This window comes from Pteropus medius, unplaced genomic scaffold, assembly GCF_902729225.1.
Source record: "Pteropus medius unplaced genomic scaffold, Ma_sr-lr_union100, whole genome shotgun sequence".
Lineage (NCBI taxonomy): Eukaryota > Metazoa > Chordata > Mammalia > Chiroptera > Pteropodidae > Pteropus > Pteropus medius.
In genome coordinates, this window is record NW_024350924.1 from 5,967,088 (window position 1) to 5,979,312 (window position 12,225).

The 12,225-nt window shown below is 35.5% G+C and overlaps 1 protein-coding gene and 1 pseudogene across 2 annotated transcripts in view; one reads left to right on the forward strand and one right to left on the reverse strand.

Moving 5' to 3' along the window:
- TRIM33 (tripartite motif containing 33) overlaps positions 1-12,225 on the reverse strand; it is a 94,159-nt gene that overhangs the window by 65,426 nt on the left and 16,508 nt on the right. The gene's annotated exons all lie outside the window — the stretch shown is intronic.
- On the forward strand, positions 7,753-7,871 carry LOC120585350 (uncharacterized; annotated as a pseudogene).

Genomic DNA, 12,225 nt, shown 5'->3' on the forward strand with positions numbered 1-12,225 from the left:
AATGAAACTTTTCAGTACTTTTTAAATGGGATAAAAAGGAAAAACAAAAAGGAAGTGGATAATACAACTTAAGAGCTATTTATATGTCCCTAGAAACAAAAAATAAACATTTTTGGTATGTTTGTAGAATACTGAGAAAAACTAATCTTGTATTTAGTAACCAAAAACAAACAAAGAAAAAAACTTCCAATTTAAAAAATACTGATATTTACAAACAAACAAAATGAAAATAGACTAATAGATACAGAATACAAACTGGTAATTGCCAGATGGGGCGGGGGCGTTTTGGGGGACTGCATGAAAATGGTGAAGGGATTAAGAAGTACAAATTGGTAGTTACAATATAGTCATAAGGATGTGAAGTACAGCACAGGGAATAGTCACAGGGATGTGAAGTACAGCATAGTGAATACAGTCATGATATTGCAATAACTATTTATAGTGCCAGGTGGGTACGAGACAAATCAGGGGGATCGCTTTGCAAATTACATAAATGTTTAACCACACTGTACACCTGACATTAACATAGAATATTGAATGTCAATTCTAATTGCAAAATTAAAATTAAAAGATATTTTTAAAAAAAAACACACAGAAGGTACTGATTTTTTACAATCCGCATCTAGATCATGATCCAATAAAAAATTTTACAAAGTAAAAATAAAGTCACATACACACAACCCAAAAGAAAAATGAATTCTAGTTAACTCAGACTAAAATTAACAAGCTCTAGAAAACAGTGCAGAAACAGCTCATGCTCAAAGATATTATGTTAAAGCTAATCACAGCCTTGATTGAAGATTAGACAAGATAGAACTTACCCCTTCTCAAAAATACTAAAAATATAAAACAAACCAAAATAAGTATGAAAACAATTAACTATATAAGATGAAATATTACTGAAAACAAAATTGAAAATTTATATTTAAATGATTTTTGAGGAAAAAGTAAAATAACCCTTATGAATATAATCAAAAAGATATACATAGAAAAAAGGAGAAAGCAACCGAACTATTTTAAAAGAATTATAAAAGAATATTAAGTCTATTATCAGCAAATACTACATTTAACTCTAAGTTATTTTAAAACCTAAATAAATGGATAATTTCTTAGCAAAATGTGATTTATCAAAAGCAAGCCAAGAAGTAAAAAACATAAACAGACATATTAGCATACAGATTAGAAAGAGCTGCCACTTTTAAAAATTCCAAATCAAGTTTTTACAGAAGAGTAATGTGTAAGTAACAGACCAGCAATTCCATTATTATTTGCTCATCTAGAGTGTAGAAGGAAAATCTCAATTCATTTTATAAAGCCCAGCATTATTTTAATAGTAAAAGTTGACAAAAACAATTCAAAAGAAAACTGTAGACCTTTCTAACATACTGATTCTATATTCCTAAATGAAATATTAGTAATCAGTCTGGAAATCTGTCAACAGATTATTATGATCAACCAAGGTTTACATCGAGAATTCAAAGATAATTCAACAGCAGGAATATTAAAATAACTGTATCAAAACAACTAAAGGAGAAAAGCATATAGTTGTATAAATAGATGCTAAGGTGGTATATGATAAAATTCAGATAGTAATAAAAACTCTAAGAAATAGAAGCAAACAACTTAAATATGAAAAGAATCATTTACCAAAAAAATCAAGTAACTTTCGAAAACAGCCAAAACATTAAGAACTTTTCAATTCAAGTCAGAAACCAAGCATCATTTATCAAAGAGAAAATACAACAAAATAATTAATGACACAGACTCTGAAACCAGACTAATTAGGTTTTCATTCCAAGCCTATCTCTCTCTGAGTTGTGTGGCTCTAGGTTGGTTCTTTAACCTTGAGTCTTAGTTTCTCATTTGTAAAATGGGGATAATAATACTACCTATCTCAAGGGGTGTTAGAAGATTGCATATGTAAATAAATGTAAAATCTGACATATAGTAAGTTCTCAGAAAACATCTATGGTTATTGGTTACTATCTGTATCAAAGATTTTAGAGCATCACTATGTAAAAGAACTTTCCACAATAATGAAAATGTACTATATCTGCAGAACCCAATGCAGTAATCAATACAACAGGTGGTCACTGAGCACCTGCAACTAACAAAATGAATTTTTAAATTTAATTTTAGTTAACTAAATTTAAATAGCCACAAGTGGTTGACTAGTGGCAATGGTATAGGACAACGCATGTCCAGAAAATGTAGAATACTTGAAATGTTACTTATTTTTAAAAAATACTAAAATTGAAAAGAATTTGACAACAAAATGAATATTCAAAAGAAAAAACAGGTAGTCAACTTCCGCTAATGAAAGAATGAAAAGCAAATCCTCTCTTCGAAGCATAAGTATAAAACTGGACAAAACTGTCTCACACAGACAAAAAAAACCCTATTTCAGAGCACAGGGCAACACACACACACACAACCACCAATTCTGGAGCACTAAGAAACAACCATTATCAGACAAAATGATTACCAGACAAAATGATAAGTGCTTACTCTACAGAAACTGCTAGAGTTCAGTTAAAAACAGCAGGAGGCACTGGTCTTTTAGCCTGAGGATGACCCTATGATCCCTACTCCCACCCCAGCAGTCTGGTCTGTCTTCAAGGTCACTGGTTTTACTAGGATGGGCAGACCATAGAAACAGTAGCTCTGCTGCCATATGAGATAGAATCAATTGAGGGAGGAGAGCAAATGAGAAAACAGAAGCTTTGCCAGCTAAAAGTAGGTATCTCCAGAAAGAATAGCTTTGCCATCCTGAAGGAAGGGTCACAGAGCAAGCAGCAGCCCTAACAGGAAATTATACAAGATACTTAAAATGAGAGTCACAGGACTTAAGATGAACTCTCCATGCATACCTGGCCAACTAAAAGGGAGGCCCAAGAAAGCCCAGCAAAAACTAAAGGCCAAGTGAGACTGAAAACTGGTCGAAACTTTGAATGTGATTCCCAAACCAGAGAGATCGGTCATTAATGGGTATGAGGCTCACAGGTTCATGGTATTTGATCAGAACGTCTGCCCAAAGCACTGGCTGACCTTCAAGCAATGCAGACACAGGAGCAAGCTCTAGGGAAGCCAGGCTAAACAATTAAAAAAAAAACAAAAAACTGAAAAGAGACATTAGTAGCTATACACTGTACAGAAAGACAGATTCCATACTTTAAGTCTAAGCAAGTAACTAAAAAAATACTAAAAACCCATTGAAAAATAAAGCAGAATTCAGAGTTGCTGTAATATATAATCTAAGGTATCAGGCTGTGGAAACATTCAAAGAAACAGAAAAGCGTAACATAACCTCTAGGGAGGAATCACTCACTTATCAACTAAGCCCAAACACCAGTGGCCAATGATTTAGTCAATCATGCTTGTGTAATAGAACTTCCATAAAAACCCTTAAATGATGGGGTTTCAGAGCAGCAATTATAAATATTTCCAAGAATAAAAGAAATCATGCAAAGGATAAACTAAAATATGATGGCAGTGTCTCAATATATATATAGTTTCAAATGAGAACTAGAAATGATAATATAAAAACAATACATAGAGATAAAAAGTAGAATATCCATAAATTTCATTATACCTATCTGGGCTCAATTAACAGACCTGAGTGAACTTGTAGATAGATAAATTAAAAGTATCCAATCCAAAAGAGGAAAATAGACCTAAAAAAGGAACAGATCTTCAAGGTCCAATGGGACATCAAGAATCCCAACATAAATGTAATGTGAATCCCAGGAAATGGAGAGTAAGAAGTGAAAGAAAAAACTGAATGTCCAAAAATGTCCCAAACTTGATGAAATGCAGTAATATGAAGATCCAAAAGTTAGAAGCATTCCAAATATGATAAACGCAAAGTGAATCAAACCTAATTGCTACCACTATCAAACAGCCGAATGACAGATTTTCAAAGAAAATCCTGAAAGTAATAGAAAAACAGTTCATCACATATAGGGTAAAGACAATACAATTAATATCTGACTTTTTATCAGAAACAGTGGAGGCCAGAAAGCAATTAAATGACATATCCAAAGTACTGAAAGAAGACTGTAAACCAAAAATTCTGTAACGAACAAAAACATACTTCAAAATAAAAGATATCCCCAGATAAATAAAAATTAAAAGAATGTTAGCACATTCGTACCACAAAAAATAATAAATGAAGTCCATCGGGCTGAAAAGAATTGAAACCAGACTAACTTTTTTAAATTAAGTTTATCGGGGTAACATATATAATTTTCATTTGATATCATTTGACATCTGTACATTCTATTGTTTACCACCCAAAGTCCGGTTTCCCTCAGCTACCATATATTTGATCCCCTTTACCCACTTCATCCTCCCCTAAACCCTATATTTGACCCCTTTTACCCCATCTACCTCCCCCTCCTCCACCACCCCTCTAGTTACCACTAGTCTATAGTCCTCTGGTAACCACTAGCTTATAGACCATGTCTATGAGTCTATCTGTTTGTCCTGCTTATTTGTTGCTTTTAGGTTTATATCCCACATATAAGTGATATCATGTGATTTTCAACTTTTTCTGTCCGGCTCATTTTGCTTAACATGATGATCTCAAGCCCCGTCCATATTGTCGCAAATGGCAGTATTTCATCTCTTCTTCTGGTTGAGTAATATTCCATTGTATATATGTACCACAGCTTCTTTAGCCAATCATGTATTGTAGGATATTTTGGTTAATTCCATGTCCTGACCACTGTGAATAGTGCTGCTATGAACATCGGTGTGCAAATCTTTCTGGATATAGGTTTTCAAGTCTTTGGGGTAAATACCCAGTAGAGAGATTGCTGGATCATACGGCAGATCAATTCTTAGTTTTTTGAGGAACCTCCACACTGTTTTCCATAGTGGCTGTACCAATTTGCAGTCCCAACAGCAGTGTATGAGGGTTCCTTTTTCTCCACATCCTCTCCAACATTTGTTATTACTTGTCTTGTTGATTATAGCTATTCTAACAGATGTGAGATGGTATCTCACCGTGTGAAACCAGACTTTAACTGAGATTCACAGGAAGGAAATGAAAAGTGCTAGAAATGATAAACATGGGCGAAGACGACTATTTTTTTCCTCTTAATTTCTTTAAAAGAAACATAAGATTGCTTAAAGCAATAATCGTAACTATGTACTGGTAACTTTTTAAATAGATAAATAGAATAACATGACAATAACAGTACAAAGTAGGGAAGTAATCTACACTGAAATAAAGTTACTATATTTTAATAAAATTAACACAGTATTACCCAGAAGTGGCTTGTGATAAAGGCATATACTATAATTCGTAGAGCAACTACTAAAATCAAAGCAAAACAAAATAAGAGAAAAATTTTAAGTACATTGAAAATATTAGTTAACAAAAAGGCTTAGTGAAGGAATGAACAACAACAACAAAAAGACATGACATAGATAGAAAACAGCAAAATGGACAACCTATATCTAAACATATCACTTACCTTCAATGTGAATGGACTAAGCACCCCAATAAAAAGGCAGACAGTCAGACTGGATAAACTACAAAATCCAACTACATGCTGTCTAAAATAAACATTTTTAGATTAAATCACACAACAACTTGAAGGTAAAAGGAAGGAAAAAAACATACCATGAAAACAGTAACCTAGTAAGTGGCATGGCTATGTTACCGTGGGGTGGAGGAACTCTCAGATGATGCCAAGATAAACATTTTATATGCTAAAGGGTCAATAAATCAAGATTATGTAGCAATTATAAATGTCTATGCACCTAACAAATACACAAAGCAAAACTAATAAAGACAAATGGAAAATTAAACAATTTCATCAAGTCACCTCTCAGAAATTGATTTTTTAAAACTATATTAGTAAGTACATAGAAGCTTTGAATATAACCAACTTGCTGTAACACACAGAGAACACTTCATACAAAGACAGTACATTAATGATACATGCTATTCAAGCACAAAGAAAATATTCCCAATGACAGACCACTTACTAGTCCAGAAATGGACACACTAAAGCCCAAAGGCCAAATCAGGCCCAATATGTTCCTGTATGATCCACAAGCTAAGAATAGGTTTGTATTTTTAAAGAGTTGTGAGAGGTTTCTTTCCTCCTGACACCAAATACCTAGTATCTTTTCCAACACCACTTCAACTCTGACACCAACTAGGTGTCCTACAACTCAATTCAATTCTGATCCCAAGTACCTGGCATTAACATAAGACTTCACAAGTTAAGGTCTCAGGCTCACAAGACAGCCTCCACTTACAGTGCCAGTCACAAGTCCCAGGTTGTCACAGAGACTTCTGACTGACCAGTGATAGATTCAGAGAGTTTCTACATCCCCCTCTTCAGGTTCAATTATTTATAACTATGACTCGCAGAACTGAGAAAAGCACTTTACTATTACTGATTTATTATAAAGTATACAATTCAGGAACAAATGAAAGCAATCCATAGGGCAAGGCATGGGGAGGAGTGGGGAGCACAAAGCTTCCATGCCCTCTTCAGGCATACTAGATTTTCCCAACACCTGGACATCTTCACCAATCCAAAGCTCTCCAAACCCCATCACTTAAGGGTTTTTATGGAAGTTCCATTATATAAGCATGACTGACTGGCCACTGGTGACTAAACTGCATCACCAGCCCTCTTTCCTCCCCAGAAGTCAAGGAACTTTCAGCCCCACCCTCTAATCATGTGGCTGGCTTTTCCTATGAGAGCCCATCCTGAAGCTCTCTAGAGGGTGAGGCATGTTCTTAGAGGGTAGAGTCATGTTCTTAGTATAACCTCAGGTATAGCTGACAGGAGTATGAATGACAAAAAATGCTCCTATCACCCCATCACTGAATCTTACAAGCTCTGAGTCTGACAGGAACCAGGGACAAAGACCAAATGCATAGTTCAAATTATACGGCAGGGGAGCCACAACAGAGACCTTATGTGTCTAAAATATACATTACCTGGTCCTTCACAGCAGGGGTCCCCAAACCCTGGGCTTTGGACCAGTACCGGTTGGTGGCCTGTTAGTAACCCAGTTGCACAGCAAGAGGTGAGTGAAGTTTCATCTGTATTTGCAGCCACTCCCCAGCGCTGCCTCAGCTCCACCTCTTATCATCAGGCATTGGATTCTCATAGGCACACCGGTCCCTGGTGCCAAAAAGGTTGGGAACCGCTGCTTTACAGTAATAGTTGCCTTGAGCTATTTAATAAGACAAATCTCAATAATTAAATCATGCATAGTATGTTCTCCTACCGTAACTGAACTTAATTATAAAGTTAACAACCATAAGAAATTGGAAAGCTCCAAATATTTAGAAATTTAAAAATGAACTTCTAAATAACCAATGGGTAAAGGAGAAATCACAAGGAAATTAGAAAATACCTTGAACTACATAAAAATTAACACTAGTGTATATGTAAACTATAAGTTGCAGCTACAGCAGTGCTTAGAGTCCAAAAGAACATTCTACCATTGATAAATGTTCTGTATCTGCACTGTCCAGTGTGGAAGCCACTAGATACATGCTATTATCAAACACTTAAAATGTGACTAGAGTGACTGAGAAATCAATCTTCAATTTTATTTAACTTTAAATTTTGTATCAATAGCTACATATGGATATTAGCTAACACATTTGACAATACAGGCTTAGAGGAAAATTTATAGCTTTAAAGACTTAAACTAAAAAGGAAATAAAATCTGAAACCAATAATCTGAACATGCCCCTTAATAACAGCAAATCAAGTCTACGGACATGCTACCCTGAACAAGCCCGATCCCGTCTGATCTCGGAAGTTAACCAGGGTCGGGCCTGGTTAGTACTTGGATGGGAGACCACCTAAGAAGACCAGGTGCTACAGACGTAAAAAATAAAAAAAATAAGGGATTGTAAAATGACAAGGTCCTTGCAATCTGTGAGGTCAACCAAGGGTTGCCTCGCCTAAAAATAAATGAAATTAATTAAGAGCAAATCAAGCCCATATTAAATAGAATGCAATAAAGATCACAGTAGATATCAATAGAGAGAGTGGGGATGAAACCTAAAGATGGTTCTTTGAAAAGATCAACAAAACATACACAATTAACTAGATGCAAGAGAAGATACAGGTAAGGAAGGGAAGGTGCAGTGGGCAAGGAAGACAGAGAGGAAGGGAGAAGGAGGGAGACATTCAAACTGATTGATTTAGAGAGAAAAAGAGAACAAATATTTCTAAAATCAACAGTGCAAGAGTGAAACAGAGAACATAACAGCCCCTACAGAAACCAAAAGCTGTAAAGGAATATCATAAGGAATATCATGAACGTGTTTATAACAAGTCGGACATCCGAAATAAGTCAAATCCTTAGACAAATATTAATTACCAAATTGCCTAAAGAAGAAAGAGAAACTGAATATACTCATATCAAGTAAAGAAACTGGATTAGTAATTAAAAATCTACAAAACAAAATCCAGGCCCATCTGGTTTCAATGGTGAATTCTCTCAAGGAAAAAATAATACAAACCTTACATGAACTCTTTAGAAAATAGGAGGTGAGAACACTTCACAACTCATGTTCAGGGGCCAATGTCACCCCGTTACCAAAGATATAAGAAGACAAAGACATGACAGACAAAATCCTCCTGTATACATATCAAATCGCCGTGATTTGAACTTCAAATATCTTACAATTTTGTCAATTGTATCTCAATAAACCTGGAAAGAAGAGAAAAAATCCTCACTATCTCCACTGCCGTAATCTTAAATAAAGGAGACTTTAATTAGGCCAACATCATTCCTTACCTAAACTACTAAAAAACTCCTACCCCTCCACGTCAGTGGGTAGTAATAGGGAGCCGAACTTCTACTCCCACTCAGCAATAACAAAAAGGAATCAGTGGTGGGAGTTGGGGCAAGTCATCACTCCACTACCTGTCCCCTCTCTGGTATGTTAAGGTCCCTAGGGAGAAGGGGGGCTGAGGTTCCACTCTCTACCCTACAGCAAAAAGGTGGCATGAGTCATCTCAATGCTTCCTCCATCCCTGGTACCAGTGGGGCTCAGTGGAATTGAGCTTAAATGGCAACCAAGTTGTATGAGCTGGTACATTTTTGGTGGGAAAAACCCAGAGAGAACTGAAATTCCATCTCATCCATTTACAACAAGACAGTGAGTCAGCACTCCACTTTTGCTGGGATAGTGTCAACTGGGCCCAAGGAGAAGCTGAACATAAACCTACATGGCCAAATGTCTTCAACAGGAAGACTGCCTGCAAAAGAAAGATTAAACATCACCTTGATCATCATCAGAATGTAATATCCAAATATCCACAACGTACTCAAAAACCACTGTCAAACCCAAACCAGAAAAATAATTGAGAAAAGGCAGTTAATACATGCTCACATCAAGAAGAATCAAATATTAGAATCATCTGACAAAGAATTTAAAGGAATCAATGTAAACATGCTTTAAAAAGCAATTACAAGTCTCCTGAAACAACAAAAAATAGATCAAAGAATCAGAAGTTATTTAAAAAGCCAAATGGACATTACAGAACTAAAACACAATAACCAAAATTTAAAAAGTGATAAATGGCCTCAATAGTAAAGTGAAAATGACAGGACAGAATCACTGAACTTTAGACCAAATCCATAGAATTTATCCAAAATGATGGAAAAAAATTAACACAGTCTCAAGGACCCGTGGAACAATAAGAAAATAGCTAACATTCGTGTCATCAGTATCCTAGGAGTGAATGGAACTTAAAAAAGTATTTCAACAAATAATAGCTGAAAATGTCCCAAATTTGCCAAAAGACATAAAACTACAGAATCAAAAACTAAAAATCCAAAACAATTTAAACCCAAAGAAATCCACACCAAGACACATCAATCCATCTAAAAGCTAAAGACAAAAAAGTCTCGCAAGCAGACAGTGACTTCATGACCTGAGAACATCAATTCCAATGACAGTAGATTTCTCAAGGAAAACTACAGAGGCCAGAAAGAAGTGGCATAATGTCATTCAAAGGCTGAAAGAAAAGAACTCTTAACCACAAATTCTATATGCAACAATAAACATTCTTTAGGAATGAAGGCAAACAAGACATTCTCAATGAAAGAAAACTACAAAAATTTGTAACTAGCAAACCTATGCTTAACTTGTATGGCTAAAGGAAGTTTGCTAAACAGAAGAGAAACATTAAGAGATAGAAACTGAATCTTCGGAAAAGAACAGCATTAGAATGGTTAAGAATGATAGTAAACAATACTTCTTCTCACATGTGCCCTAAATCTTATGTGATGTCTGTCACGGTGATGTGAAGTAAAAACGTAGCCAATATTATAATTGCTGTGTATAGTGCCAGGTGTACACTAGAATAATGGGGTTGAGGGGGCACTTTGTAAATTATATTATCTCACCACTATGCTGTACACCTGAAACTAACATAAAATTTTAAAAATCTTGTCTGATATAAAAATTGTATCGGATATAATGCTATGTACGGAAAATAAAGATAATCATTTTAAAACTAGAAAGGGTAAAAAAAATCAAAATAGAAGTTTCTATACCTCATTCCAAATGGGAAGTCGTCAATATAGACTATAAATTATAAATGAATATTATATCTAGACAAACCACTAAAAAGTTATTCAAGTACTATACAAAACTACACAAAACTATATAAAACTATACAAAAACACCATAAATAAAGACTGAATCTTTAAAAAAAAAAAAAAGTCTTGGTAACTCATATGAAGGCAAGAAAAAAAAAAAACAATAGAATCAAACAGAGAGAAAAAAAGAGGTTTAAGCCCTATAATGTCAATAATTTCCTTAAATGTAAATGGTATAAATACACAAATTAAAAGACAAAGACTGGCTGAATGGATAAAACATGATCTAACAATAAGTCTAAAAGAAAATCACTTCAAAGACTGAAAGCAAAAGAATGGAAAAAGACATATTATGAAAACATTGATTTTTTTAAAAAAAAATCAGGACAGAGACAACTTTTGAAAAGGTAGTAGATCCTTCCCCAGGAAACAACAGTAAATGGTGAAAATTATTTTTTAAAAAACAACCATTTAAGTCTCTGGAAATTATCCTAAAAACATACATTTAAAAAACAAAACAAAACAAAAAAACCCACAACACTTATTTAAGAAAATCTACTAAATCTTAGTTTAAAAAAAAAGTCTGTTGCACTTGAGCCACAATCCACTCCCTCCCTCTCCCACCAACTCATCATGATGAAAATAAACTCCAGGTAGATATGGCCGAAAAGATCTCTCCTACCAGCTCCAAGGGCTATACCTTCCCAAAAGGGGCAGGCCACCAGCATTTCTCATCCCACACAGCTTTGTAAATGCTAATGAAGTCAAGGCAGTGTGGCCAAGAAATCAGAAACTTCCTTCTCACACGTAGCCCCAACCCATAGGGCACAGCTTTATCCCAGGCACAACAGAACAAAAATACTGGGGAGCGAATGGCTCACCTGCTCATAGGGCAGAGGTCCCATGCCTAAGCAGAGGCAAGCCAGTAAGACCAGAGGCTCCTTACCCCACCAGCATCCTACTCATACAGCAGAGATATCACCGAAAGAAGGGAGCCACTGGCCCTATCTACAGCTCCACAGCAATGACTCAGAATTTGCCCAGGGGAGAGGCAAGCTATAAGAACTGAGAGCTCTGAAGCTCTTCTCAAGATAACTGACTTTATGTGGAACAGCATATGCAAATGTTCAAACCTAAGTGCACTCTTAAAAACAAAATAAGCTAAACCGCAGGCCAGCTAATTTACAAGAGACCCAAAGAACCTAAAAAGAAGGTGTCCTGTGGTCCTAACAAACCTCAAAGACTAACTGGAAAAAGGTCTGAATTGAATTACAAAAGATTATGGGAAAAGTTATGTCCCAGGGCTTTATCAAAAACAATGGAGTATCCAGACCACAATTAGCAGAGTCTAAAAGCTACCCACAGAGGGGGAAAGCTCAACAGACACCAAAGAAATAGTCAAAAAGAGCCCTCCTAAAACCATGTTATGTCAGGGTGATTACACATGCCCAAGATTATGACCTCTGACAAGACACCAGAGGCTTCACACTGCAGTGGAAAATAAACTTGACATCACTAAAATGATCCAGTCAAATCACTAAACAAATTATCAAACAACTGGCAACCCTGGGGGTGGGAAAGATCGAGCAATATCTCAAAAGGCAACAGAAATGGAAAATTGAA